At 42.8% G+C, this 26,291-nt stretch overlaps 1 protein-coding gene and 1 pseudogene across 2 annotated transcripts in view; both read right to left on the reverse strand.

Annotated features, from left to right (window-relative positions):
* Nucleotides 1-26,291, reverse strand: part of LOC100349877 (olfactory receptor 6C75) — a 98,083-nt gene that overhangs the window by 58,890 nt on the left and 12,902 nt on the right. The gene's annotated exons all lie outside the window — the stretch shown is intronic.
* The window catches only part of LOC127488305 (olfactory receptor 6C74-like), a 29,310-nt pseudogene continuing 12,408 nt past the window's right edge, over nucleotides 9,390-26,291 (reverse strand).

Here is a 26,291-nt window from a genome sequence, read left to right on the forward strand (position 1 = left end):
AGACACCAGATTACATTCAGAGACTCTCCAGTTAGACTCACAGCAGACTTCTCATCAGAAGTCCTGCAGGCTAGGAGAGAATAGTGAGATATATTCCAAGTCTTAAGAGAAAAAACTGTCAACCCAGAATACTGTACCCTGCAAAGCTCTCATTTGTGAATGAAGGTGAAATAAAGACCTTCTATAACAAGCAGAAATTGAAAGAATTTGTTGCCACCCATCCAGCCTTACAAAAGATGCTTAAGATATGACAGTAGAAGATGGCGGAATAGGAAGGGAGCACACTGATAGTCCGGGGAGAGATAGTTTAATAAAAGTGGAGATACTGCAGGTTCAAGGAAGAGTAGGGGAGGAAACAGCAGAAGAAACTCTTCCGGAACGCGTGATTCACAGTGGACCTGCATGGAGAGCGTGGGAGCCCACAGTTCGGGACACCAGCGGCAGACTCAACACACCAGTGCTGGAACTCGAGGTGAGCCGAACCTCAATAGCCCGAGACACCGGCAGGCAAGCGGAGAGAGGAGACTAGAGGGAACGACCCCCTGGGGGGGGAAACTTCACCAGGCTAACTGGGAGAGAGAGAGGGAAAAAAAAAAGTGACTGGTACGGACACGGGTTTCTCTCTCTCCACTCACCTCTCAAGGGCGAGCAAGACAAAGAGCAGGCGCCATCTTGGACATACGTCATAAGCAGAGCGACCTCAGGTCTGCACCAGCCCTAAGCCTAGCAGAAAAACCTGACTCTGGGCGGGGCGAATTAACAGGAGATTAGGACCTAGTAAATTTGTGGTGCTACTGAACTGAGACTGTGAAAAAAGAGACGGTGGGGGAGAGAACTCATGGAATTCACTTGAGCACTCTCCAGAGACGCTACAATTCTATAACTTTGGCAACCCAGTGGGAGACTTAAGGAGAATTTGAGCCCACTCTGAGGGCCGAACAGATTCCCTGTGTGGTCCTTGGGAAAGAGCTTCCGATCACTGGCTCCTGTGGGTATATCATTTGCCTGCTAACTACCTCCAACTTCGTTCAGCTGTGCGGAATTACTTCCCTTTTGAATCAAAAAAAGAAAGAGAGAGAGAGAGAGAGGTTTACCATGCCTAACCTGGGAGTGTCACCTTTGGCACACCAAACAGAGCTCTCAGGCCACACTCATCTCAAGCCGCTAAGGCTCCATCAAAAACAGATAGTCCACTTAATCTAGAGTCATAGTATAACAAGAAAAAGCACCACAGTGAAGAAACCAAATATCTGCAATATGCCAAATAGCAAACGCAAAAACCGAGATAATAGAAACAAGGAAGTCACCATGACGCCCCCAAATGAAAAAGACACCCCAATTCAAGATTATGAAGATGATGACATAGAAGAAATGCAAGAAGCAGATCTCAAAAAATTGATAAGAACATTAAGAAGTTCTCAAAAACAAATTCTTGAACTACAGAAATCCTTAATGGACAAGATAGAAAATCTCTCTCGTGAAAATGAAATATTAAGGAGGAATCAAAATGAAACAAAACAACTAGTACAACAGGAAACTGTGATAGTGACGAGAAATCATAATGAAGAATTCAATAGATCAAATGAAAAACACAATAGAGAGCCTTACAAACAGAATGGGTGAAGCAGAAGAGAGAATATTGGACTTAGAAGACAGAGAACAGGAAAGGATACAGTCAGACCAAAGAAAAGAAGAGGAAATTAGAAATCTAAAACATATTGTCAGGAATCTTCAGGATACTATTAAAAAACCCAATATTTGGGTTCTAGGAGTTCCTGAAGGCATGGAGATGGAGAAAGGATTAGAAGGCCTTTTTAGTGAGATATTAGCAGAAAATTTCCCAGGTTTGGAGAAGGACAGAGAAATCCTAGTACAGGAAGCTCACAGAACCCCTAATAAACACGACCAAAAGAGATCCTCACCACAACACGTTGTAATTAAACTCTCCACAGTGAAACATAAAGAAAAGATCCTAAAATGTGCAAGAGAGAAACGTCAGATTACTCTCAGAGGATCTCCAATCAGACTCACAGCTGACTTCTCATCAGAAACCCTACAAGCTAGGAGGGAATGGTGAGATATAGCCCAGGTACTAAGAGAGAACAACTGCCAGCCCAGAATATTATATCCTGAAAAGCTATCATTTGTGAATGAAGGTGAAATAAAGACTTTTCATAGCAAACAGAAATTGAAAGAATTTGTCGCCACTCGTCCAGCCCTGCAAAAGATGCTTAAAGATGTGTTACACACAGAAACAAAGAAACACGGTCATCAATATGAAAGAAAGTAAAGGAAGGAAAGCTCACAGCAAAAGATCACAGGGAATTCAAAGCATATATTAGAACTTATCTTTGGCAAATGGCAGGGCAAAGTTACCACTTATCATTAGTCACATTGAACGTTAATGCCCTGAACTGTCCAGTTAAAAGACACCGATTGGCTGATTGGGTTAAGGAACAAAACCCATCTATTTGCTGCTTACAAGAAACACATCTTTCCAACAAAGATCCATACAGACTGAAAGTGAAAGGCTGGAAAAAGATATACCATGCCAACAGAAATGAAAAAAGAGCGGGCGTAGCAATCTTAATATCGGACAACATAAACTTTACCACAAAAACTGTTAAGAGAGACAAAGAGGGGCACTATATAATGATTAAGGGATCAATACAACAAGAAGATATAACAATTATCAATGTATATGCACCTAACTACAGGGCACCAGTTTATCCAAAAGATTTGTTAACGGACTTAAAGGGAGACTTAGACCCCAATACAATAGTACTGGGGGACTTCAATACTCCACTCTCAGAAATAGACAGATCAATAGGACAGAAGATCAACAAGGATACAGTAGATTTAAACGACACTATAGCCCAAATGGATCTAACAGATATATACAGAACTTTCAATCCTACAGCTAAAGATTTTACATTCTTCTCAGCAGTACATGGAACCTTCTCTAGGATTGACCACATACTAGGCCATAAAGCAAGTCTCAGCAAATTCAAAAGAATTAGAATCATACCATGCAGCTTCTCAGACCATAGTGGAATGAAGTTGGAAATTTGCAACTCAGGAATCCCTAGAGCATACACAAACACATGGAGATTGAACAACATGCTCCTGAATGAACACTGGGTCATAGAAGAAATCAAAAGAGAAATAAAAATCTTTCTGGAAGTAAATGAAGATAACAGCACAACATACCAAAACTTATGGGATACAGCAAAAGCAGTGCTAAGAGGAAAATTTATATCAATAGGTGCCTACATCAAGAAATTGGAAAGGCACCAGATAGATGAGCTTTCAATTCACCTCAAGGATCTAGAAAACCTACAGCAAACCAGACCCAAATCTAGTAGGAGAAGAGAAATAATTAAAATCAGAGAAGAAATCAACAGGATTGAATCCAAAAAAAATCACAAAAAATCAGCCAAACGAGGAGCTGGTTTTTTGAAAAAATAAACAAAATTGACACCCCATTGGCCCAACTAACTAAAAAAAAGAAAAGACCCAAATCAATAAAATCAAGAGACGAAAAAGGAAACGTAACAACAGACACCACAGAAATAAAAAGAATCATGAGAAATTACTACAAGGACTTGTATGCCAGCAAACAGGGAAACCTATCAGAAATGGACAGATTCCTGGACACATGCAACCTACCTAAATTGAATCAGGAAGTCATCGAAAACCTAAACAGACCCATAACTGAGACAGAAATTGAACTCGTAATAAAGGCCCTCCCAACAAAGAAGGACCAGATGGATTCACTGCTGAATTCTACCAGACATTTAAAGAAGAACTAACTTGAATTCTTCTCAAACTATTCAGAACAATCAAAAAAGAGGGAGTCCTCCCAAATTCTTTCTATGAAGCCAGCATCTCTTTAATTCCTAAGCCGGAAAAAGATGCAGCACTGAAAGAGAATTACAGACCAATATCCCTGATGAACATAGATGCAAAAATCCTCAATAAAATTCTCGCCAATAGAATGCAACAACACATCAGAAAGATCATCCACCCAGACCAAGTGGGATGGTTTAATGTGTGCAAAACAATCAATGTGATACACCACATTAACAGACTGCAGAAGAAAAATCATATGATTATCTCAATAGACGCCGAGAAAGCATTTGATAAAATACAACACCCGTTCATGATGAAAACTGTAAGCAAACTGGGTTTGGAAGGAACATTCCTCAATACAATCAAAGCAATCTATGAAAAACCCACAGCCAACATACTATTGAATGGGGAAAAGTTGGAAGCATTTCCACTGAGATCTGGTACCAGACAGGGATGTCCACTCTCACCACTGCTATTCAATATAGTTCTGGAAGTTCTAGCCAGAGCTATTAGGCAAGAAAAAGAAATTAAAGGGATACAAATTGGGAAGGAAGAACTCAAACTATCCCTCTTTGCAGACGATATGATTCTTTACATAGAGGATCCAAAGAACTCTACTAAGAGACTATTGGAACTCATAGAAGAGTTTGGCAAAGTGGCAGGATATAAAATCAATGCACAAAAATCAACAGCCTTTGTATACACAGACAATGTCATGGCTGAGAAAGAACTTCTAAGATCAATCCCATTCACAATAGCTACAAAAACAATCAAATACCTTGGAATAAACTTAACCAAGGACGTTCAAGATCTCTACGATGAAAATTACAAATCCTTAAAGAAAGAAATAGAAGAGGATATCAAGAAATGGAAAAATCTTCCATGCTCATGGGTTAGAAGAATCAATATCATCAAAATGTCCATTCTCCCAAAAGCAATTTATAGATTCAATGCAATCCCAATCAAGATACCGAAGACCTTCTTCTCAGATCTGGAAAAAATGGTGCTGAAATTCATATGGAGGCACAAGAGACCTCGAATAGCTAAAGCAATCTTGTACAACAAAAACAAAGCCGGAGGCATCACAATACCAGATTTCAGGACATCCTACAGGGCAGTTGTAATCAAAACAGCATGGTACTGGTACAGAAACAGATGGATAGACCAATGGAACAGAATAGAAACACCAGAAATCAACCCAAACATCTACAGCCAACTTATATTTGATCAAGGATCTAAAACCAATTCCTGGAGCAAGCACAGTCTATTCAATAAACGGTGCTGGGAAAACTGGATTTCCACATGCAGAAGCATGAAGCAAGACCCCTACCTTACACCTTACACAAAAATCCACTCAACATGGATTAAAGACCTAAATCTACGACCTGACACCATCAAGTTATTAGAGAACATTGGAGAAACCCTTCAAGATATTGGCACAGGCAAAGAATTTCTGGAAAAGACCCGGGAGGCACAGGCAGTCAAAGCCAAAATCAACTATTGGGATTGCATCAAATTGAGAAGTTTCTGTACTGCAAGAGAAACAGTCAGAAGAGTGAAGAGACAACCGACAGAATGGGAAAAAATATTTGCAAACTATGCAACAGATAAAGGGTTAATAACCAGAATCTACAAAGAGATCAAGAAACTCCACAAAAACAAAACCAACAACCCACTTAAGAGATGGGCCAAGGACCTCAATAGACATTTTTCAAAAGAGGAAATCCAAATGGCCAACAGGCACATGAAAAAATGTTCAAGGTCACTAGCAATCAGGGAAATGCAAATCAAAACCACAATGAGGTTTCACCTCACCCCAGTTAGAATGGCTCACATACAGAAATCTACCAATAACAGATGCTGGCGAGGATGTGGGGAAAAAGGGACACTATCCCACTGTTGGTGGGAATGCAAACTGGTCAAGCCACTATGGAAGTCAGTCTGAAGATTCCACAGAAACCTGAATATAACCCTACCGTTCGACCCAGCCATCCCACTCCTTGGAATTTACCCAAAGGAATTTAAATTGGCAAACAAAAAAGCTGTCTGCAGCCTAATGTTTATTGCAGCACAATTCACAATAGCCAAGACCTGGAACCAACCTAAATGCCCATCAACGGTAGACTGGATAAAGAAATTATGGGATATGTACTCTTTAGAATACTATACCGCAGTAAGAAACAACGAAATCCAGTCATTTGCAACAAAATGGAGGAATCTGGAACACATCATGCTGAGTGAAATAAGCCAGTCCCAAAGGGACAAATACCATATGTTCTCCCTGATCGGTGACAACTGACTGAAAACCAAAAAGGAAACCTGTTGAAGTGAAATCAACACTATGAGAAATGGTGACTTGATTAGCATAACCCTGACTGTTAATGAACAACTTAATACATTATCCCTCTTAGTAGTTTTTTTTTTTGTCTGTTCTACTTAATATGACTGGTTTAATTCTGTAATTAATACACAGTTATTCTTAAGTGTTGAAAATTAACTGAAATGTGATCCCTGTTAAACATAAGAGAGGGAATAAGAGAGGGAAGAGATGTACAATTTGGGACATGCTCAAGCTGACTTGCCCCAAATGGTAGAGTTAGAAACATACCAGGGGACTCCAATTTAATCCCATCAAGGTGGCATGTACCAATGCCATCTCACTAGTCCAAGTGATCAATTTCAGTTCACAATTGATCATAATGATAGGACTAAGAGTCAAAGGGAGCACATAAACAAGTCTAGTACCTGCTAATACTAACCGATAGAATAAATAAAGGGGAGAGTGATCCAACATGGGAAGCGAGATACTCAGCAGACTCATAGAATGGCGGATGTCCTAAACAGCACTCTGGCCTCAGAATCAGCCCTAAAGGCATTCGGATCTGGCTGAAAAGCCCATGAGAGTATTTCAGGCATGGAAAGCCAAGACACTCTGGAAAAAAAAAAAAAAAAACACAAAACAAAAAAATAACACCTAAATGAAAGATCTCTGTGAGTGAGATCCCAGTGGAAAGAACAGGTCTTCAAAGAAGGAGATACCTTTCTCTGAAGGGAGGAGAGAACCTCCACTTTGACTATGACCTTGTCTAAACAAAATAAGAGCCGGAGAACTCAAGGGGCTTCCATAGCCTTGGAGACTCATAACTGGTGCATAGGGAGATTACTGATGCCATAAACAGGAGTGTCAATTTGTTAAGTCAACAACAGGAGTCACTGTGCACTTACTCCTCATGTAGGATCTCTGTCCTTAATGTGCTGTACATTGAGACTTAATGCTATAACGAGTACTCAAACAGTATATTTCACTTTGTGTTTCTAAGGGGGTGCAAACTGTTGAAAGCTTTACTTAATGTATACTAAACTGATCTTCTGTTAAAAAAAAAGAAGAAATTATCAATTCCCAACTTGACTCTCACTGGGATTAAACATGACAATAGGTCTGATCTGATTTCATCATCATTTAAAAAATCATCTATTATTTTTCACTTTATGTTTCTGTGTGGGAGCAAACTGTTGAAATCTTTACTTAATGTATGCTAAACTGATCTTCTGTATATAAAGAGAATCGAAAATGTGAAATGGAAGGAGAGAGGGAGTGGGAGAGGGGAGGGTTGCGGGTGGGAGGGACGTTATGGGGGGGAAGCCATTGTAATCCATAAGCCGTACTTTGGAAATTTATATTCATTAAATAAAAGTTAAAAAAATAAAAAAAAAGTTTCCCAGTTGTCCTTCTGTGGCTCCGACCTCATCCCTCACTTCTTCTGTGATCTAGGTTCCTTAATTCACCTCTCCTGCTCTGACACCATAGCTGTTGAAATATATGCCTTCTTCCTTGCTTTATGTGTCATTATGATGTCACTCACTGTGACCATCATCGCATACAGCAACATCGTAGTCACCATCGTGCGGCTCCTGTCAGCCAGGGAATGACAGAAAGCTTTCCCCACCTGCTCGTCTCACCTCATCGTCCTCTCTTTCATGTACGGCAGCTGTCTTTTCATCTATGTGAAGCCAAAGCAGACGAGCAGGGTGGACTTCAACAGACAGGCTGCTCTGGTGAACACGGTGCTGACCCCAGTGCTGAACCCTGTCATCTACACCCTGCGCAACAAGCAGGTGCACCAGGCTCTCAGGGGTGCTGTGTCCAAGCTGAGACTGCAGAAATAAGACCATGGAGTTGTGGAAGGAAAATGGCCTATTGTTCATCCAGTTCAGTTTTCCACCATGGTGGAAATCTCTGCCATCATTCTTGGTAATCTACATGGTCCTCTGTCAAGGTCTTCAGAGGTGGATTTGGCAAGACTGCTTCAAGGTGATAAAATGTGTAAAATATGAAATTATGCATGACAAATCAAATTGCAAAACATTCCCATTTCACCACAAACTTCCTGGTTCCTCATCCCAGTCATTAGCCCACACCAAGAAAAAAACAATTATGTTCTTATTTCTGTAATCGCAAATTACTCATGCTATTCTTAAAATTTCTTTGTATTTATTTGCGGGACAGAGACAGTGGCATTGGTTTTTGTGTAGAATCTAGACTCTGATGTGGGAATCTTAACTGCCGGGCTAAATTCAAAACTTCTGCCTGTTTTTGAATGGAATGCAGCATGTGGCCAGGCTGCTTTTCCCAGGCCACTAGCAAGGAGCCGGCTGGGAAGTGGAGCATCCATGACTTGAACCAGTGCCCATATGGGATGCCGGCATTGTAGGCAGTAGCTTAACCCTCTGCACCACAATGCTGGCCCAGGATTAACGTGGATTTTTAAGAAATGATAGAAATCCCATGTCCTTTTACTCAGTTTCCCCAGATAGCTTCATCTGACAAAACAAAACAGAATATCACAGCCAGAAAAGTGACATTGATAAGGTCAAGATACAAACATTCCCGTGCCCACAAAGATTCATCCTGTCACTCTTTCAAAGCCACACCAATTTCCTACCTGCTGCAACTGATATGTTCTCCCTAAAACTTTTCCATTTAATTACTGACCTATCATCTTTATCTATCCAAATATGTCATGTATAATTACCTACAATCCATCAACCATCTAAATCTATCATTTATATATATATATATATCAACCAACTATTTATATCTATTATCTATTTATCTATCTATATGACATATAGACTATATCCAGTTTTTAGCTATTATAAATAAAACTTCTCTAAATATTTGTTTACAGGCTTTTTTTCATTAAAAGCCTCATACCACCTATAATCACTCCAAAGGTAATGAAATATTTTGATGTAAATATGTAGAGATTTTCTTTCACCCTTGGCCAGCACATCAGCTGGGTTAATTTACTTGCCCTCTGGAGTAGTACAGCCTGAGGGGACTGAGCCTTGGGTTACTGTGTACTTAGCAGATCATTCTCACGGTTGCTGCGAGGTAATTTCCAAGGTTATTATGAGAGAAGCCCTGAGGCACCCTAGTAGAATTTAAAGCTGAAACAAAGATACACATATCTCAGATTTAAAGTCTCAGCCTTAATTTATTGTCAGCCTAAAACAACATTTTACTATGAGAGAGAGAGAGAGAGAGAGAGAGAGAGAAGAAGAAGAAGAAGAAGAAGAAGAAGAAGAAGAAGAAGAAGAAGAAGAAGAAGACGACGACCACGGCAGCAAAGGAGAAGGAGGAGGGGGAGAGGGCAACAAAAAGGAAGCAGCAAACCTGTAAGATCTGTGACCTGCATTCGTGTAGGTCCATGACCTCAGTAGATACAGCCCTGCAGTTTATGCGTTATCAACTTAGACAGCCTTGTAGGACATGCAGTGTTATGGCTGTGCATTTGGCCCCATTAGATAGTTGCTTAGTCAACTAAACCTCACTAGCAGAGACCTCCATGATACATAAAGGAGAATTTTATTTCATTTAAAAAGTTTTAATTAATTAACTCCTTTTTTTGAAAGACAGAGAGAAAGAGATCTTCCATTGTCTGGTTCTCTCCCCAAATGCCTACATTAGCCCAGACTGGGCAAGGCCAAAGCCACAAGTTGGCCATGGAAATTCAATTCAGGACTCCTACATAGGTGGCAGTGACCCAGCTTTATGGGACATCATCTACTGCTTTCCAGGGTGCACATTATCAGGAAGCTAGAATCAGAAGCAGAGTTGATACTCAAATCAGGCGCCTCAATATGGGATGCAGGTTTCTTGAACCCTTACACTAAACACACACCCCATAACGATTTTTAAAAGAGGGAAGAAGGGAAGTGTTTTCTTTCTAAGTAAAACAGATGGGTAAGAATCAGAGATACATAGGTGAAATCTACAAGTCACAACAAATACATCAACTCAAAAAGTAATAGAAACAGTAATAGAAAATAGAAACAGATTCATAATGAGTAATGGAATTGGGTTATTGAGTTAAAAACTTCCCAAGTCCAGGAACACATAGTTTTACTGGTATTCAAAGAAGAATTAACACCAGTACATCACACATCATTCCAAAAATATAAGAGGAGAGAACACTTGCCAACTTTTCCAGACAATCACTATTACCCTAACATTAATGCTTAGTGAAATAAGCCGGCTCCCAGAAGACAAATATCATGTTGTCCCTGATTTGTGATAATTAATCATTCTCCTTGGTTGCTGTGAGGTAATTTCCAACGTTATTATCAAAGAAGCCAAAAAAGTGATGTACATTAGGATGCCAAAAAAGTAAGGTACATTAGGGCAAAATTGACATTTTGAGATTCTGTTATTGTTTATAGCCCTTGTAGGCATCGGCCCTTGTTTATAGCTCTTGAGGAACAGTGGTTTTCCTACTTAACTGTTTGTTGAGTACTTTATTTAGTTTACTTAGTTCTTTATTTATCAGTTATTCTTGTTGCTATAAGGTAAATTGAAAGTATGTCATTGTAACAATTAAAAGAAAAATAAGATAGGAAGGAGGAGGGAGGGTGGGAGTGAGGGAGGATCGGGTGGGAAGTATCATTGTGCTCTTCAAACTGTATGTAGGAAATACAAGAAACTTATTCCCTTTAAATAAATAAAAATTATTTTTAAAATTGCCAAACAAACAAGACCTGACACAAAAATTCTCCACAAAATAATAGCACATCAAATTCAGCAACATTTGAAAGCGTTATATACCCTGACCAAATGGAGTTTATCCCAGAAAAGTATGATTGCTTGAACTTACAAAATTATTCAGTGAAATGTACGTATTATTGGAATGTACAGCAAAATGTATACATGGTGATAAAACATTCTCATGATATAAACACTTGAAAAAAAAAAAACAGAAGGAAAATTCCTCAACCTGATAAAGTGGTTTTGCTTAAATCCAAATTAATACAAGGATACTGAAAGCTCTCTCCTTAGCTAAAATCAGGAACTTTTCTAGCCACTGTTACTCCACATCATACTGTAAGTCCTAACAAAGGAAATTAGGCAGGGAAAAGAAATAAAAGACATTCACATTTTAAAGGGGTAGCAAAACTATGCTATGTTCTTGAACATAGAAAAGTTATAAGAATACACACACACACAGACACATACACAACTATTAGCGTTAATATTGGTAAAAGGGATCATAATGATAGGACTAAGAGTCAAAGGGAGCACATAAACAAGACTAAGTGTCTGCAAATACGAGCTGATAGAATAAAAAAGGGAGAGAACGATCCAACATGGGAAGTGAGATAAACAGCAGACCCATAGAATGGCAAATGTCCTAAACGGCACTCTGGCCTCAGAATCAGCCCTTAAGGCACGCGGATCTGGCTGAAATGCCCATGAGAGTATTTCAGGCATGGAAAGCTAAAACACTCTGGCAAAAAAAAAAAAAAAAAAAAAAAAACCCTACATGAAAGATCTCCACGAGTGAGAAGAACAGGTCATCAAAGAAGGAGGTACCTTTCTCTGAAGGGAGGAGAGAACTTCCACTTTGACTATGACCTTGTCTAAATATGATCAGAGTCGGTGAATTCAGGGGGCTTCCATAGCCTTGGCGACTCATGACAAGAGCCTAGGGTGATTACTGATGCCATAAACAAGAGTGTCAATTTGTTAAGTCAACAACAGGAGTCACTGTGCACTTACTCCTCATGTAGGATCTTTGTCCTTAGTGTGCTGTACATTGTGATTTAATGCTATAACTAGTACTCAAACAGTATTTTTCACTTTGTGTTTCTATGTGGGTGCAAACTGTTGAAAGCTTTACTTAATATATGCTAAATTGATCTTCTGTATATAACGATAATTGAAAATGAATGGAAGGGGGGAGGGAGAGGGAAAGGGGAGGGTTGCAGGTGGGAGGGAAGTTATGGGGGGGGAGCCATTGTAATCCATAAGCTGTACTTTGGAAATTTATATTCATTAAATAAAAGTTAAAAAATATTGGTAAAAGAGTTTAACAAAGTTTCAGAATGCAAAATCACCATACAAAAATAAGCTATACTTATCTACACTAGCAATAAACAGTACAAATGGAAATTAAGAAAACAATTTTCATTTACTAAAGCACAGAAAAGAATAAAACAGGAATAAATTTAACCAAAGACTTTCATACTAAAGACTACAAAGTATCATTGAAAGAATTCAAGACCTAAATAATGAAGACATCTCATGGTCAAGGATTCTAAGACTTAATATTATTAATTTAGCAACATTCCCAAAATTAATTTATAGAATCAATGCAACATTTATCAAACTTCCAGCTGCCTCTTTTTTTTTTCTTCAGAAACGGGGAATAATATGGAAATTGAGATGGAAATGCAAAAGGGTCAGAATAATCAAAATGAAATAGGAGGAAACAGATTTCCTAAAATCAAAACTTAATGTACACTGATGGCAAATCAGTATGTGTAGTTATGGCTTAATGGTCGATATGTCAATCAATGGTCCAAACAGAAGCCTTTAAATTTGTGGTCAATTTCAATAAAAGTACCCAAGATAACTCAATGAAAAAGCATAATCTTATCAACAAATAAACTGGAACAATGTAATCTACTTACAATAATTAATTCTGGACTTCTATTCACCTCATATATAAAAATTAACTCAAAATGGGTCAAAGAAATAAATGTATGAACTAAAATTTTAAAATTCTGAGAAGAAAGTGTTGGTGTAAGATGGTGTGACCTTATTTTAGGCAAAATTCTTAGCTATGACACCAAAAACCGAAAAACAGCCTTGTGGTGCAGCAGGTTGAGCTGCCACCTGCAATGCCGCATTCCATATCAGCACGCAAGGTTCAGTCCCCCTGTTCCACTCTGATCCAACTCCCGCTGCTGTGCTGAGAGGGCAGTGGAAGATGGTGCTGGGTCCCTGCCACCCACTGGAGGACATGGATTGGGTTCCAGGCTCCTGGCTTCAGCCTGGCCCAGCCCTGGCCATGGCAGCCATTTGAGGGGTGAAGCAGTGGGTAAAAGATCTCTCTCTCTCTCTCTCTCTGTGTCTCTCCCTCTCTCTCTGTAACTCTACCTTTAAAATAAATAAGTAAATCTTTATTTTAAAAAGAAAAACATAGATTAAGCTTCAGCAGAATCCATTTTGAGTTGGTGGTGAGAGAGAGAAGGATGTAGTTTCATTATTCGACATATCCAGTTTTCCAGCACCATTTATTAAAAACATCAACCATTCCCCAATATGTGTCCTTGTCACCTATGTCAAAAATAAACTGGCTGTAGATATGTAGGTGTATTTCTGGGACCTCTAATGTGGTCTCTTGGTTTAAGTGTCTGGTTTTATGTGTCAACGTCCACATCAGGATTTGTCCTTCACTGGCTGGTAGTGGCCAGCCTGAATACATAGATTCAGTTTTTGCATCAACTTTCTATTTATCAAGCTGACTGTTCAACTGTAGTCTACCCCAAGGTGACACAAAGTGCATCTGAATAGTTGAACTATCATGAATTATTAAGTCTTGACTGAAACCCGGGGGAGGCTTGTATTCCTTTCAGCGAGTGGGCCACAGGAACTGATTTTTCCTAATGTTGCTGAACCCCAACCTCAACATAGTTTTCCAGGCGTTCAAATCACAAGGTGGGAGGTTGTTTTAGTGGTTTCCATGTGAAGAAATTTTTTGAAGCTAGAAACTAGTATATATTTATGATGTATAATTAGAAGCCATATATATTTATGATGTACAATTAGAGACCATATATATTTATGATGTTCTGATATATGTATTCATGAGCCATCTGTAAAGTGGACTCTAAAGATTACTGGGCTTAATCTCCAAATTTTATGAATAAAGAGAAGTGTTTCAAAAGGCCACAACCAAGAACTATAAAATGGACCCAATAATCATTCTCTGAGTTTTAGAGCACTTCCAATAATTTTCATTTCTAATAAGATGAAATCTGAAATTTGCAATATGAATTCAATGCCAAGTATGATCCAGTCATCATCAAAGTACACAGCCCTTGTCTGTACTGCTAAGGAACAGTGGGTGTTTCTACTTAATATTTATTGAATTATTTACTTAGTGGAGGGTTAAGCTTGTGATTATAAAATAAACTGAAAGTATGTCATTGTAAAAATTAAAAGAAAAAATAAGAGAGGAAGGAGGATGGTCGGGAGGGAGGGGGGGCTGGGAGGTATCACTGTGCTCAGTCCTAAACCTGTACATATGAAACACATGAAATCTTCACTTTATATCGATAAAGTTTCTTAAAAAATTTACTTCTGATTATCTAACCTCGGAATTTGGCTTAAAAACAAAGGCAAAATGATATTAATCTTTTTTGGAGTACTCTGAAGATAAAACAAACACAAATAGGAGCTAAAATCACACAGAGGTTAAACATTGGATGAGGGAATTGTTGGTTTTCATGTAGATAGAAGACAATATTATAGCTGAAAGAGAAATTCACCAAGAAAAAAAAGTGTTTGTTTCAGTTATTTTCATTAGTAACATAAAGTAGATAAACAAATGACTGAAGATTCTATCACCTTGATTCTTTGGAAGAAATTGTACAAATGGGGGCTGGCGTGGTGGCACAGCAGGAAGGACACTGCCTGAGACAATCACACCCCATTATGGATGCTGGTTCAAGTCCCAGCTGCTCCACTTCTGATCAAGCTCTCTGCTATGGCCTGAGAAAGCAGTAGAAGATGGCCCAAGTGCCTGGGCCCCTGCACCCATGTAGGAGACCTGGAAGAGGCACTTGGCTCCTGGCTTCTGTCTCGCCCAACCCTAACCGTTGGAGCCCTTTGGGGAGTGAACCAGCAGATGGAAGATTGATCTCTTTCTCTTCCTCTCTTTCTGTAACTTTGCCTTTACAATACATAAATTAATATTTTAAAATATTTGCAACAAAATGAATGCAACTGGAAATCATTATACATAGTGAAACAAGCCAGTCACACAAAGACAAATACAAATATGGTCTCTCTGATCTGTGGTAACTAATAGAGTACTTAATATGTAATCTACAGGAGTGAAACTGACACTTTGAGATGCTAAGGTTTTTTTAAGATTTATTTATTTATTTGAAATTCAGAGTTACACAGAGAGGCAGAGAGAGAGGGACAAAGAGAGACAGAAAGAGAGAGAGAGAGGTCTTCCATCCCATGGTTCACTCCCCAGATGGCGACATCAGCTGGAGCTGCGCCAAACCAGGAGCTTCTTCAGGGTCTACCACATGGGTGCAGGGGCCCAAGGACTTGGGCCATCTTCTACTGCTTTCCCAGGCCATAGCAGAGAGCTGGATACGAAGTGGAGCAGCCGGGATTCAAACCGGCGCCCATTCGGGATGCCGGCACTGCAGGCGGTGGCTTTACCCATTACGCCACCACACCGGCCCCATGCTAGGGTTTTGGAAAGCCCTTGCCTTGGCTGTCAGGGAACAATGTTTCTCTTGTTCGTTTTTGTCTTTTTGTTTTTCTTCATACTAATTGGTGAACTCTCTATTAGTGTAGGGCTAATCTTATGAATATAAAAATTAACTGAAAATTGATCTCTGTAAAAAACAAGAATGGGAAAGGGAGAGGGAGGAAGAAAGGCAGGAGTGTGGGTGGGAGGTGGGTGGGGGCAAGAATCATCATGGGCCGGCACCGCGGCTCACTAGACTAATCCTCTGCCTGCGGCGCTGGCACCCCAGGTTCTAGTGCTGGTCAGTGCACTGGATTCTGTCCAGGTTGCTCCTCTTCCAGTCCAGCTCTCTGCTGTGGCCCGGGAAGGCAGTGGAGGATGGCCCAAGTGCTTGGGCCCTGCACCCGCATGGGAGACCAGGAGGAAGCACCTGGTCCTGGCTTCAGATTAGTGCAGCACGTCGGCCATAGCAGCCATTTAGGGGATGAATCAACGGAAGGAAGACCTTTCTCTCTGTCTCTCTCACTGTTTAAATCTGCCTGTAAAAAAAAAAGAAAGAAAGAAAGAAAGAAAGAAAGAAAGAAAGAAAGAAAGAAAGAAAGAAAGAAAGAAAGAAAGAATCACCATGTTCCCTATATGTATATATTAGATGCATGAAGTTGTATTCTTTAAACAAAATAAAAAATGTAAAAAAGTGTATGAATGTGAGATAAAGGAGCCCCTCCCCTGGACACATGTCCCTCCCACCGTGATCCTGTCAGCATAAGACCCACTCATAAGCCAGGATTTCTGTGATGGTCTGGAGCTGGAATCAGCGACTTAGCAGGATCAGAGCACCTGGGATTGACATCAGAGCCTGTGTGTCAACGCTCCGGTTGTTTCACATCCCTGGAGAATGAGCCAGGACCCCAAACAGTTCCCCAGTTGCTGTCCAGTGTGGGAATGACGCTGGGCCTCTGGCTGGGCTGAGAGCAGCAGTGAGGAGCACAGAGGATGTGACACATCGACATCCATGGTAAAGGATGCAGTGACATCACTCCCCTGGCCACACGTGGAGGGACTACGGACATGAGCCCTGGTACCGTTTCCATCATTCTCTTCATACCCACAGCCCAGTACTCCATCTTCCGTCATGTTAGCAATTTAATTGCCCTTTGGTTATTAATCCTGCTGAGCCATGCTTACAGCTAAAGTGATATGAACATATTTTGGTAATAGTTTTCATCAGAGGGATGACCGGAAATCCAGTAAATGCTAGCGCCTCACACTGCTCTTGCTGCTGCTCCCCCTCGGGCTTAATCTAGAGTCTGCAGCCCTCACCTTGCCGTTCAGCATTAGGAGCCCCGGGCTGTCTCTATGCTGGCTGCAGGACGCTCCACCCCTCCCCCTCCACTGCAGGAACAGAAGCAGATGCTGGGAGAAGGACTGTTCTCACTCATCCCAACATTGCATTCAGTCCTGGTGGGAAGACCACAGCCACACTGCTGGAGAAGGACGGCTCTGAGCTGCTACCTGCTGCAAGGAAGATGACACTGTCGCTGTTCTACAGCCCGGGAGGCCAGGGAAGAAGCTGCCCAGAACGTGGGCGCTGTTTCTGCTGCTGCCTCTTAGACAGGGAGAGACCGATGCACAAGCCAGACAATCCCCCTGTGAAGGTCAGCTCAAGGTTTGAAGACTTCCTAGCTTGTCCTACGGACCTCAACACCAATAGCCACACACTGCAAACGTAATAGGTCATCTGTATCAAAAAGTCAGTTAATGAAGCACCCACAATTTCTCAATTATACTAATGTATTTTTCTGATTTCTACTATGGCTGAGAAAGTACAGATTTTGAATTTTTTCTTAAATATGTTCCCTTCCATGGAAATTCGTTTTATTTGATGTACCGAAGTCCTATGCTCCTCAATAAAGAAAAATCTCCATTAAGAAAATTCAGAAAAGGATTTTACAATTAAAACCTGTGATCATCCAATTCATGGGATATTGAGGGAGAGGGTAGTTGCACCCCAGAGTAAAATGTGGCCCTGAGCAAACAGAGGTGTCACTGTGCAGGGGATGAGCAAACACAGAGAAAGTGAGCTTCCCAGAGATGCTCCACTGTAGAACTGTCCATCAGGTGGACTGCGGACAAACTGCTCTCTGAAACTCTCCACCTCAGGGACAAGCAACTTTTATCTTGATATTTTCATTCTGTGCATAGTCTCCCTGAGAGCCTGGTGCACCTGCTTGTTGCGCAGGGTGTAGATGACAGGGTTCAGCACTGGGGTCAGCACCGTGTTCACGAGGGCGGCCTCTCTGTTGGAGTCCAGCCTGCTCTTCTGCTTCGGTTTCATGTATATAAAGACGCAGCTGCCGTACATGAGAGAGAGGACGATGAGGTGAGACGAGCAGGTGGAGAAAGCTTCCTGTCGCTCCCTGGCTGATGGGAGCCGCACGATGGTGACTACGTTGCCAGACGTGGTGACGGTGACAAGGAGGGATGTCAAAATGATAAGCAAAGCCAGGCCAAAGACCAGCATTTCTATAGATCGGGTGTCAGAATAGGAGAGATGGATCAGAGGGCCGAGGTCACAAAAGAAATGGGGGATGACGTGAGGGCCGCAGAAGGACAGCTGAGACACCTTCCCCACGAGAGCACTGGTGAGAGTGAAGCCTGCGGCAAAGCAGGCAGTGACCAGCAGGAAGCAAGTCCACAGGTTCATGATGCTGGGGTCATGCAGAGGCCTCAGATGGCCACCCAGCGGTCCAGAGACATCACAGCGATGAGGAGGAACCCTGAGGCTCCCAGAAACACAGACAAAGGCTTGTATGAAACAGGCAGCAAAGGAACTCGTTTGCCTGCCTGAAGGGAAGATGGCCAGCCACTTGGGAATAACCGTGCTTGAGAAGCAACACTCACAGAAGGAGAAGATGCGGAGGAGAAAGCACATGGGTGTCTGGAGCCGGGCATCCGCACAGGTGATGGTGACTAGGACTGCATTTCCTGTCATGGACGCCAGGTACGCCAGCAGGTGCACTGGGAAGAGGACCTTCCCCAGGTGCTGGGCAGCAGGAAACCCCTCCAGGGTGAATTCCTGGACACTTGTCCTGTTCCCGGTTTCCATGGGCAGCTCTGTCCACATCAGCAACACCCAAGTCTCATCTGTAACAGAGATCATAGAGCACTAGAGATCAAGATGTTTGGCTGCCTGGGAAGAAGACCCACTGGGATGGAAGAGGCGAGCTGGTGCCCCGCTGCAGAAGAAGCTGAACCCACAGTGGCTCCGAGAACTGAGAGCGGGGTCATCTTTGGGAAGATAGTTGGCCCTTGGGAACTTTACTTTCACCCTCTGTGAAATGAAGGTGATGACGGGACCCCTGTTCATGTTCTAAGAGTTAAATAAGATGAGGAGTGCAACCATCTTGGGTGTGACATCAGTGTTACCTATGTGCGCCTCAAAGGCTGTGATATTACAGTCAATAGTGTGCTGTACAATACACCGTGTCCTGTAGACTGGGTTACAGGCGTTCGCATAATTCTAAGACACTCTATTGTACCTCTAATGCCAATTCCTAAATAAAGCACATAATGTCAATAAACACAAAACACAACGTCAGTGATGTTCTCTTTGAACAAGAGCTTTTAAGAACGTGCAAAACTTCATTCATATCATGATCCCAGTCGTGATCATAATTTGCTGAAGGCTTTACTAAGGCACAAAACCTCAATTCACTATTTCTCCTATTCTCCGTAATCATCGTCTTAGGTTGCCCCCCACCCCTTCCTCTACAGAAGGATAAATTGGGGTTTAATGTGTCCCAGGGAGGTGGGCTCACACAGCTGGTACATGCAGAGCTGGACCTGTCCAGACCCAAAGCCCTTACTTTCAAATGTTGTGATAAAATATTATGAATAGCAACAGATCCATTGCTGCAACACCTCCAATTTACATGCAGTGAAACTTCATTTGTCTTACTTTTTTCCATCATTCAGTTAATTTCACCGACAAACCACGAAACTTTGGAACGACAAACCCACAACTGGGTGTTGCAGATGGACGGTTTCAGCTCAGCCGCCTTACAGAGCGATGTGAGATGAACAGGGACCCCCGATGCTGCTTGGGGACATAGACTAGGACTCCCCTTGCTCTTCTGGGGCTCCAGGCTGGCCGGTAAGAGAGATGGGAGCGATGGTCGTTCTCAGGCTCAGCACACTTAGGACGGTCATTCCGGGACCTTGGTACCCTCCCCCCGTTTACATCAAAGCTACACCAGCTTCCTTCTCCTTCCAGCCGCCTGCCTGGACCAGTTCTCTTTGATGGCATCTGGCTCTGGTATCTCCATCCCACACTGAAGCTCAGCAGGGCTGAGTGTGTCTGTCTCACTAGCCTGCCCTGGGCCGGTTCAGGCAACCCCCCTGAGCTCACTGCACAGAGGACGGCCTTAGGCACCTCTGCCTCTGCTCCAGGAGACAGCAGTGGGTGCACGAAGCCCACCTCCGAGGGCACTACTTCCTCCTCCTCTAGGTAGTCTCTTCCAAGACGTGAGGAGCTTGCCCAGGTCTGACAGCAAGGAGAGGAAGGAGACCCATTAGCCAGCTCCTGCTGTCCCGGACAGGGGCGACTGTGCATCTGTCTTCCCAGTGTCCCTGACAGACACAGCCTGTCCCCATGCTTTCTGTAGTGCAGAAGGCTTCACATCAATACAGGGTGCTGTCTTCCATGGCAGCCTTGACTAGAGAAGCCCCGGAAAGGAGGAAGCAGGCGAAAGCACCACATTGCACAGCCCCCCAAGTCTGGGCCAGTGCTCGGGGCTCTGGTGCAAGATCTGGCTCTGCCCCAGCCCAACAGGCAGCCTCGCTCTCTGTGTACCTGTGAGGTCAGGTGCAGGCCTGTGAGCTGTAGGGGCACCCACCGACACACTCACTTGTCTCCACACAGCTACTCCACAGCACACCCCCTCCCTGATGCGCACTATCCCTCTCTCATTACCCCACCTTTCCGTGTCCCACTGCATGAGATGAGAACCTCCCACACGAAGCAACAGGGCGTGCACGAGCAGGCTGTCTCCAGCCAGCGAGCAGACAGCTCAGGTGGCCAAACCTCTCTAGGAGCTGAGAGCAGGGGCAGAAAATGAAGGCAGCGCTGGCTCCCCAGAGCCAGCTAAGTGGTCACTTTTGAGAGCAAGAGTGCCCGGCCTGCCTCTGTGTTGATTGCTCCCTTGTGTCACAACAGTGTGCTTTGAGAGAAACACATTTTACACAATGAAAAGGAGGACATATATAATAAAGGAAAGATTGATGGGACAGAAAGACGTAATCTGAATTTGCCCCTGAGTAAATGACGAGTCGACAAGACTGGAGGATGGTGTACTGCCTCACTGTGTTAAACCACTCACTGCTTGCGATGCCAACATCCCAAATGGAATGCCGGTTGGAGTCCCTGCTGCTCCACTTCTGATGTAGCTTCCTGCTGGCGTGTCTGGGAAAGCAGTGGATGATGGCCGAAGCACGCGGGCCCCTGACATCCATGTGGGAGATCAGGATGGAGTTCCAGGCTCCTGGGTTTGGCCTGGCCCAGCCCTGGCCCAGCCCTGGCTGTTGCAGCCATTTGGGGAATGAACCAGTACATGGAAGAGCTCTGTCTCTGTGTGTCACTCTGCCTTTCAAATATATAAATAAATCTTTAACAAAAAAGAGTTGACAAGATGAAAATGGAATCCCAAATCATAAACTGTTAGAAAATATATTTCTTTCGTTAAGTTTTATTTATTTAATTTTGCAAATCAGACTTACAGAGAGAGAGGGAACAACAGAGTGGCTCCCTCCCCAGATGGCTGCAAGAGCCAGGTCTTGGCTAGGCCAAAGCCAGGAGCCAGGCATTTCTTCTGGGTCTCCCATGTGGGTGGCAGGGGCCCAAGTGCCTGGGCCATCCTCTGTTGCTTTTTTCAGGCCATTGGCGGGAGGTGGATTGGGAGTGGAGTAGCTGGGACTTGAAACACCACCCATATGGATGCCAGCGTTGAAGGTAACAGCTGAACCCACTATGCCGTAACCCCTGCCCCAGAAAAGTTATTTCTATTTTTAAGCCACCCAGTCTGCAGTATTCCAGGATGGCAGTCCTACATTTTATAGCACAGTAATCGAAATCGAGACATCTCCGGCGCCGCAGCTCACTTGGCTAATCTTCCGCCTGCAGCGCTGGCACCCCAGGTTCTAGTCCCGGTCGGGGTGCCGGATTCTGTCCCAGTTGTTCCTCTTCTAGTCCAGTTCTCTACTGTGGCCCGGGAAGGCAGTGGAAGATGGCCCAAGTGCTTGGGCCCTGCACCCACATGGGAGACCAGAGGGAAGCACCTGGCTCCTGGCTTCGGATTGGCACAGTGCGCCGGCCAGGGCGGCCATTTGGGGGGTGAACCAATGGAAGGAAGACCTTTCTCTCTGTCTCTCTCACTCACTGTCTAAATCTGCCTGTCAAGAAAAAAAAAAGAAAAAAAGAAATTAAGACATCAAAATTCATACAATACCACAATCGAATCCACAGGCCCCATCCAGATTTTAGTAGTTATCTCAACAATGTTCTTTATAGCAAAAGCAAAGCAAACAAAAACAAATGACAATAACTGTCTTGTTCTCCCTTCAAATTTTAATGTGGTATCCAATCCAAGATCCAGTGTTGTGTTTACTTGTCAGGTCTATTCAGTAGAAGAGTCTTGCACCAGTTTGGTTTGTATGCTGTTTCATTGTGATTAGGTTAAGTTTAGGCATGTTTGGCTAGAATACTAGGGAAGTGAAGCTGTGTTCTTTTCAGTGTAACACCAAAAGTCCTTGATGTTGACTTATCCCATAACTGGAGATGTTAACTTTTATCACTTGACTAATGTAGTGTCAGCTAAAGCTCTCCACTTTACAGTTAATAAGTATTCTTATTTTTCTTGTTTATTTATTTTTAATTTGAAAGGCAGAGTGAGAGAGAGAGAGAGAGAGAGAGAGAGAGAGAGAGAGAGAATCTTCCAGCTGCTGGTTCACTTTCCAAAATAGCTGCAACAGCTAGGTTTGGACCCAGCTGAAGCCAGGAGCCAGGAACTCCATTCTATCTCCCAAGTGAGTGGCAGGGGCTACACACTTGAGCTGTCCTCTGCTGCCTTCTCGGGAGCACTAGCAGGGAGTAGGCTGGAAGCAGAGCAGCTGGGATGCAGCATGTGGATGCAGGTGTTGCGAGCAGGGGTTGATCCTGCTGCACCACATCGCTGGCCCCCAGGAGACCCTCCCCCTGATTTGCGGCAACTAATACACAGAGTACAAAAAAGTAAGTTGTATGAGCAAAATTGACATTTTAAGATGTGATTATTGTGTATAGCCCTTGTCTATATTCTTGAGGAATAGTTTTTTTTTTTAATTTTACTACTTGTTGAAATCTTTTTTTAGTGGTAGGTTTAGCTTGTGAGTACAAAATAAATTGAAAGTACGACATTATATAAAAGAAATATAAGAAAGGAAGAAGGAGAGAGGGCGAGACTGAGGGAAGGAGGGAGGGAGGGAGGCAGGGCTGGGTGAACATCAGTATGATCTTAAAACTGTCTACATAAATACATGAAACTTGCCCACTTGAATGAATGAATGAATGAATGATAAACAAAAGGAAAAAACCGATAAAGGAAGCCCTGCAGACAGAAGGGAGTCAGAACCAGAAGAAACCTGGGGCACCACTAGTGAAGGGCAACACAGACATGAACGCCAGGCTTCAACTCAAGTGACGCGACGTTTCTTCTGAGTAGGGCTGGGAGGGCATTGCCGCCTCTGCTCTCGGTCTCCTGCACCCTGGGCCTCTGTGTCGTGAGTGAGTCCAGGCTGCTTACCAGGGAGGAGCAGCCTCCTTGAGGAAGAGGTAGACCAGATGACAGCTGGCACCAACCTCCAGACATGCAACTGAGGTCCCTTGGGCCTCCCAGTTCCAACCACTGATGAGATACTGCAGCCACATCAGGGACCCCAGGAAAACTCCCGAGATTGCCAACTCACAGAAGTGAGGAAGAACTCTTTTTTGTTTTAAGTCTATTTCCAAAAATAAAAAATAAAAAATAACTAGGGAATTAAAATCAAGCCACAGACTTGGAGAAAATACTTTCCAAATGTATATCTTGGAAAATGACATATCCAAATAAAGAATGCTCATAATTCAATAAGAAGATAATAAATCCAATAGAGAAACGGGAAACATTGGTAGCAATACTTCATCAAAGAAGATGTGTGGAAGATGGATGCGTCCAAGGAAAAACAGTTACAATCAGTAGTCATCATGACAGTGGATTACAAGTTAGCAATAAAATTAAACCAACCGCTGCTATGTACATCATGTGAGTAGCTCAGAAACTGGAAGTACGAAAGAAGCTAGACAAAGCGTACATTGCCTGTGTTTAATTTATGTGAGGCTTAAAATAGGGAATACTACTGTACAATGATGGAAACAAGAACAATGGTTTTCTACTGGGGTGAAAGGCCATCTGTAATTGGGAAAAAATAGGAGAGTTTTGGGAAATGCAAAAATGATCCATATCTTAATTAAGGTGATGGTTACACAAGTGTACAGGTATGTGAAACTAATCAAACTTTAAACTTATCAAGATGCATTTCATGAAATATAAGGCACAGTCCCCCTCTGTCGCTCCCCCTCTTCGTGGAGGAGCGACACTGAACCCTGCCTAGGCTTCATATCCAAGTCACGGCACCATTATGTCGCTCCCCGTCTTCGTGGAGGAATGACACAGGACCCTGCGCTGTTCTTTTGTCTGCTCGGCCCTCCCCGGGTTTGCTGCTGGTTCTTCCCGGGTTGGCTACCGACCCTTCCACCTCCGTGGAAGGGCGGTTCCCCCTGCCACCTTCCCCACTTCCGCGGGGGAGCGGCACACCGCCGGCCGGCTCTCTCGGGGGCTGCACAGGTGTTCCTTCAGATAGATGTTCTTGGTGCATGTTGTCTCTCTCCTCCTTTATAGTCCTTCCACCAATCCCAACTCTGCTACCCACACGCCGAGTACACTGCTCTCCTCCAATCAGGAGCGGGTCCTACAGTTTATTGGTGAACTGGAGGCAGCTGTGTAGAAGCTGTTTCTCCCTTCTCAGCACCATATTGTGGGAGAGCAGATGCATAGAATAAGTCTTAATTCCAGTAACTTAGTCTAGTCCGAGTTGCTCCCAGTTGCTCCCCACACCCCTCCCCGCAAAACGGAGAATGGAGAAAGTAAATGCTCAATTCAAGCTGACATTTTCATATAATTTATAAGCAAATAGTAATTTTGTAAGAAAATAAAATACTTTCAAAACATTGAAATAATGGTTGTTCTTCAGAAACAAAATACAACAAAATGAAGTATTATAATAATCTGAATAGTGACATTTAGGTGAAAAATATTTTTAATTGTTGCAAACACTCTTTCTGAGTCTAGTCTAAGGGGAGGAACTCTGTGGAGGCAGTTAGGAGTTAACAACAAAATATCTCCTCTGGTTCTTTGCTGCTCAAATAATCTCATATCTTGTATGATAATTTTGAGGAAACTTGTAAAAATATTTGAGTTTTCCAGGTGGCCCTACCTTCAGAAGAGCTGATGTGCCTTTATGTGATTTATTTCATGCTGTTTGCAAGGAAATCCCAATGCAGAAGCATCAGGCTCAGTTCCTCTACTGTTACAGGCTTTTTTCACTGGCTCAAAATTCCTCTGAAGTGAAGGAGGATTTTTCATGTAATTAAAGTTTTATTTAGTTATTCAGTATTTCTCTTAAAGATTATGATGATTTGGGAGGATGCTTTGTAAACGAGACAAACTTTGTTCAACTACAAATTCTAATACAGCATATAATTCTATTTCCATCTCAGGCGTAATGAGTCAGATTACCTACAATGCATTATGTTAATAAAACCATCTGGGACCCAACCCAAGTATGTAAGATGGTCAGAACTGTGGAAGGGTTCAACAAGTTATCTGAGTGGACTATACCTGGAGATTAGATGATGCCATATTTATGAAGTCTAGTCTGTAAAACAGTGTTTATCAGGGGCCAGCGCTGTGGCCCCAGCCTGCAGTGCTGGCATCCTATACGCACACCGGTTCGAGTCCCAGCTGCTCCACTTTTAATCCAGCTCCCTGCTAATGCATCTGGGAAAGCAGTGGAAGATGGCCCAAGTACTCAGGCCCCTGTTCCCCTGTGAGAGACCTGGATGAAGCTCCTGGCTCCTGGCTTTGGCTTGGCCCAGCCCCAGCCATTGTGATTATTTTGGGAGGGAACCACCAGGTGGAAGATCTCTCTCTCTGTAACCCTGCCTTGCAAATAAATAAAGCTTTATAAAACGTCAGTCTGAAGATCTTAAAATCTCAAGGAATGTATATATTATGAAAAGACTACAACAGATTTCAAATTTTTGCATAAAAATAAACATCTTTATAAAAAAGATTTATTTTATTTATTTGAAAGACAAAGTTACAGAGAGAGAGAGAGAGAGAGAGAGAGGTCTTCTATCTACTGGTTCCCTCCCCAAATGGCCACAACAACCAGAGCTGAGCCAGTCTGAAGCCAGGAGCCAGGAGCTTCTTCCAGGCCTCCCATTATGGGCCCAAGGACTTGAGTCATCCTCTGCTGCTTTCCCAGGCCCATTAGCAGGGACCTGGATTGGAAGTGCAACAGCCAGAACTGGTG

Source organism: Oryctolagus cuniculus, chromosome 15 (assembly GCF_964237555.1).
Source record: "Oryctolagus cuniculus chromosome 15, mOryCun1.1, whole genome shotgun sequence".
Lineage (NCBI taxonomy): Eukaryota > Metazoa > Chordata > Mammalia > Lagomorpha > Leporidae > Oryctolagus > Oryctolagus cuniculus.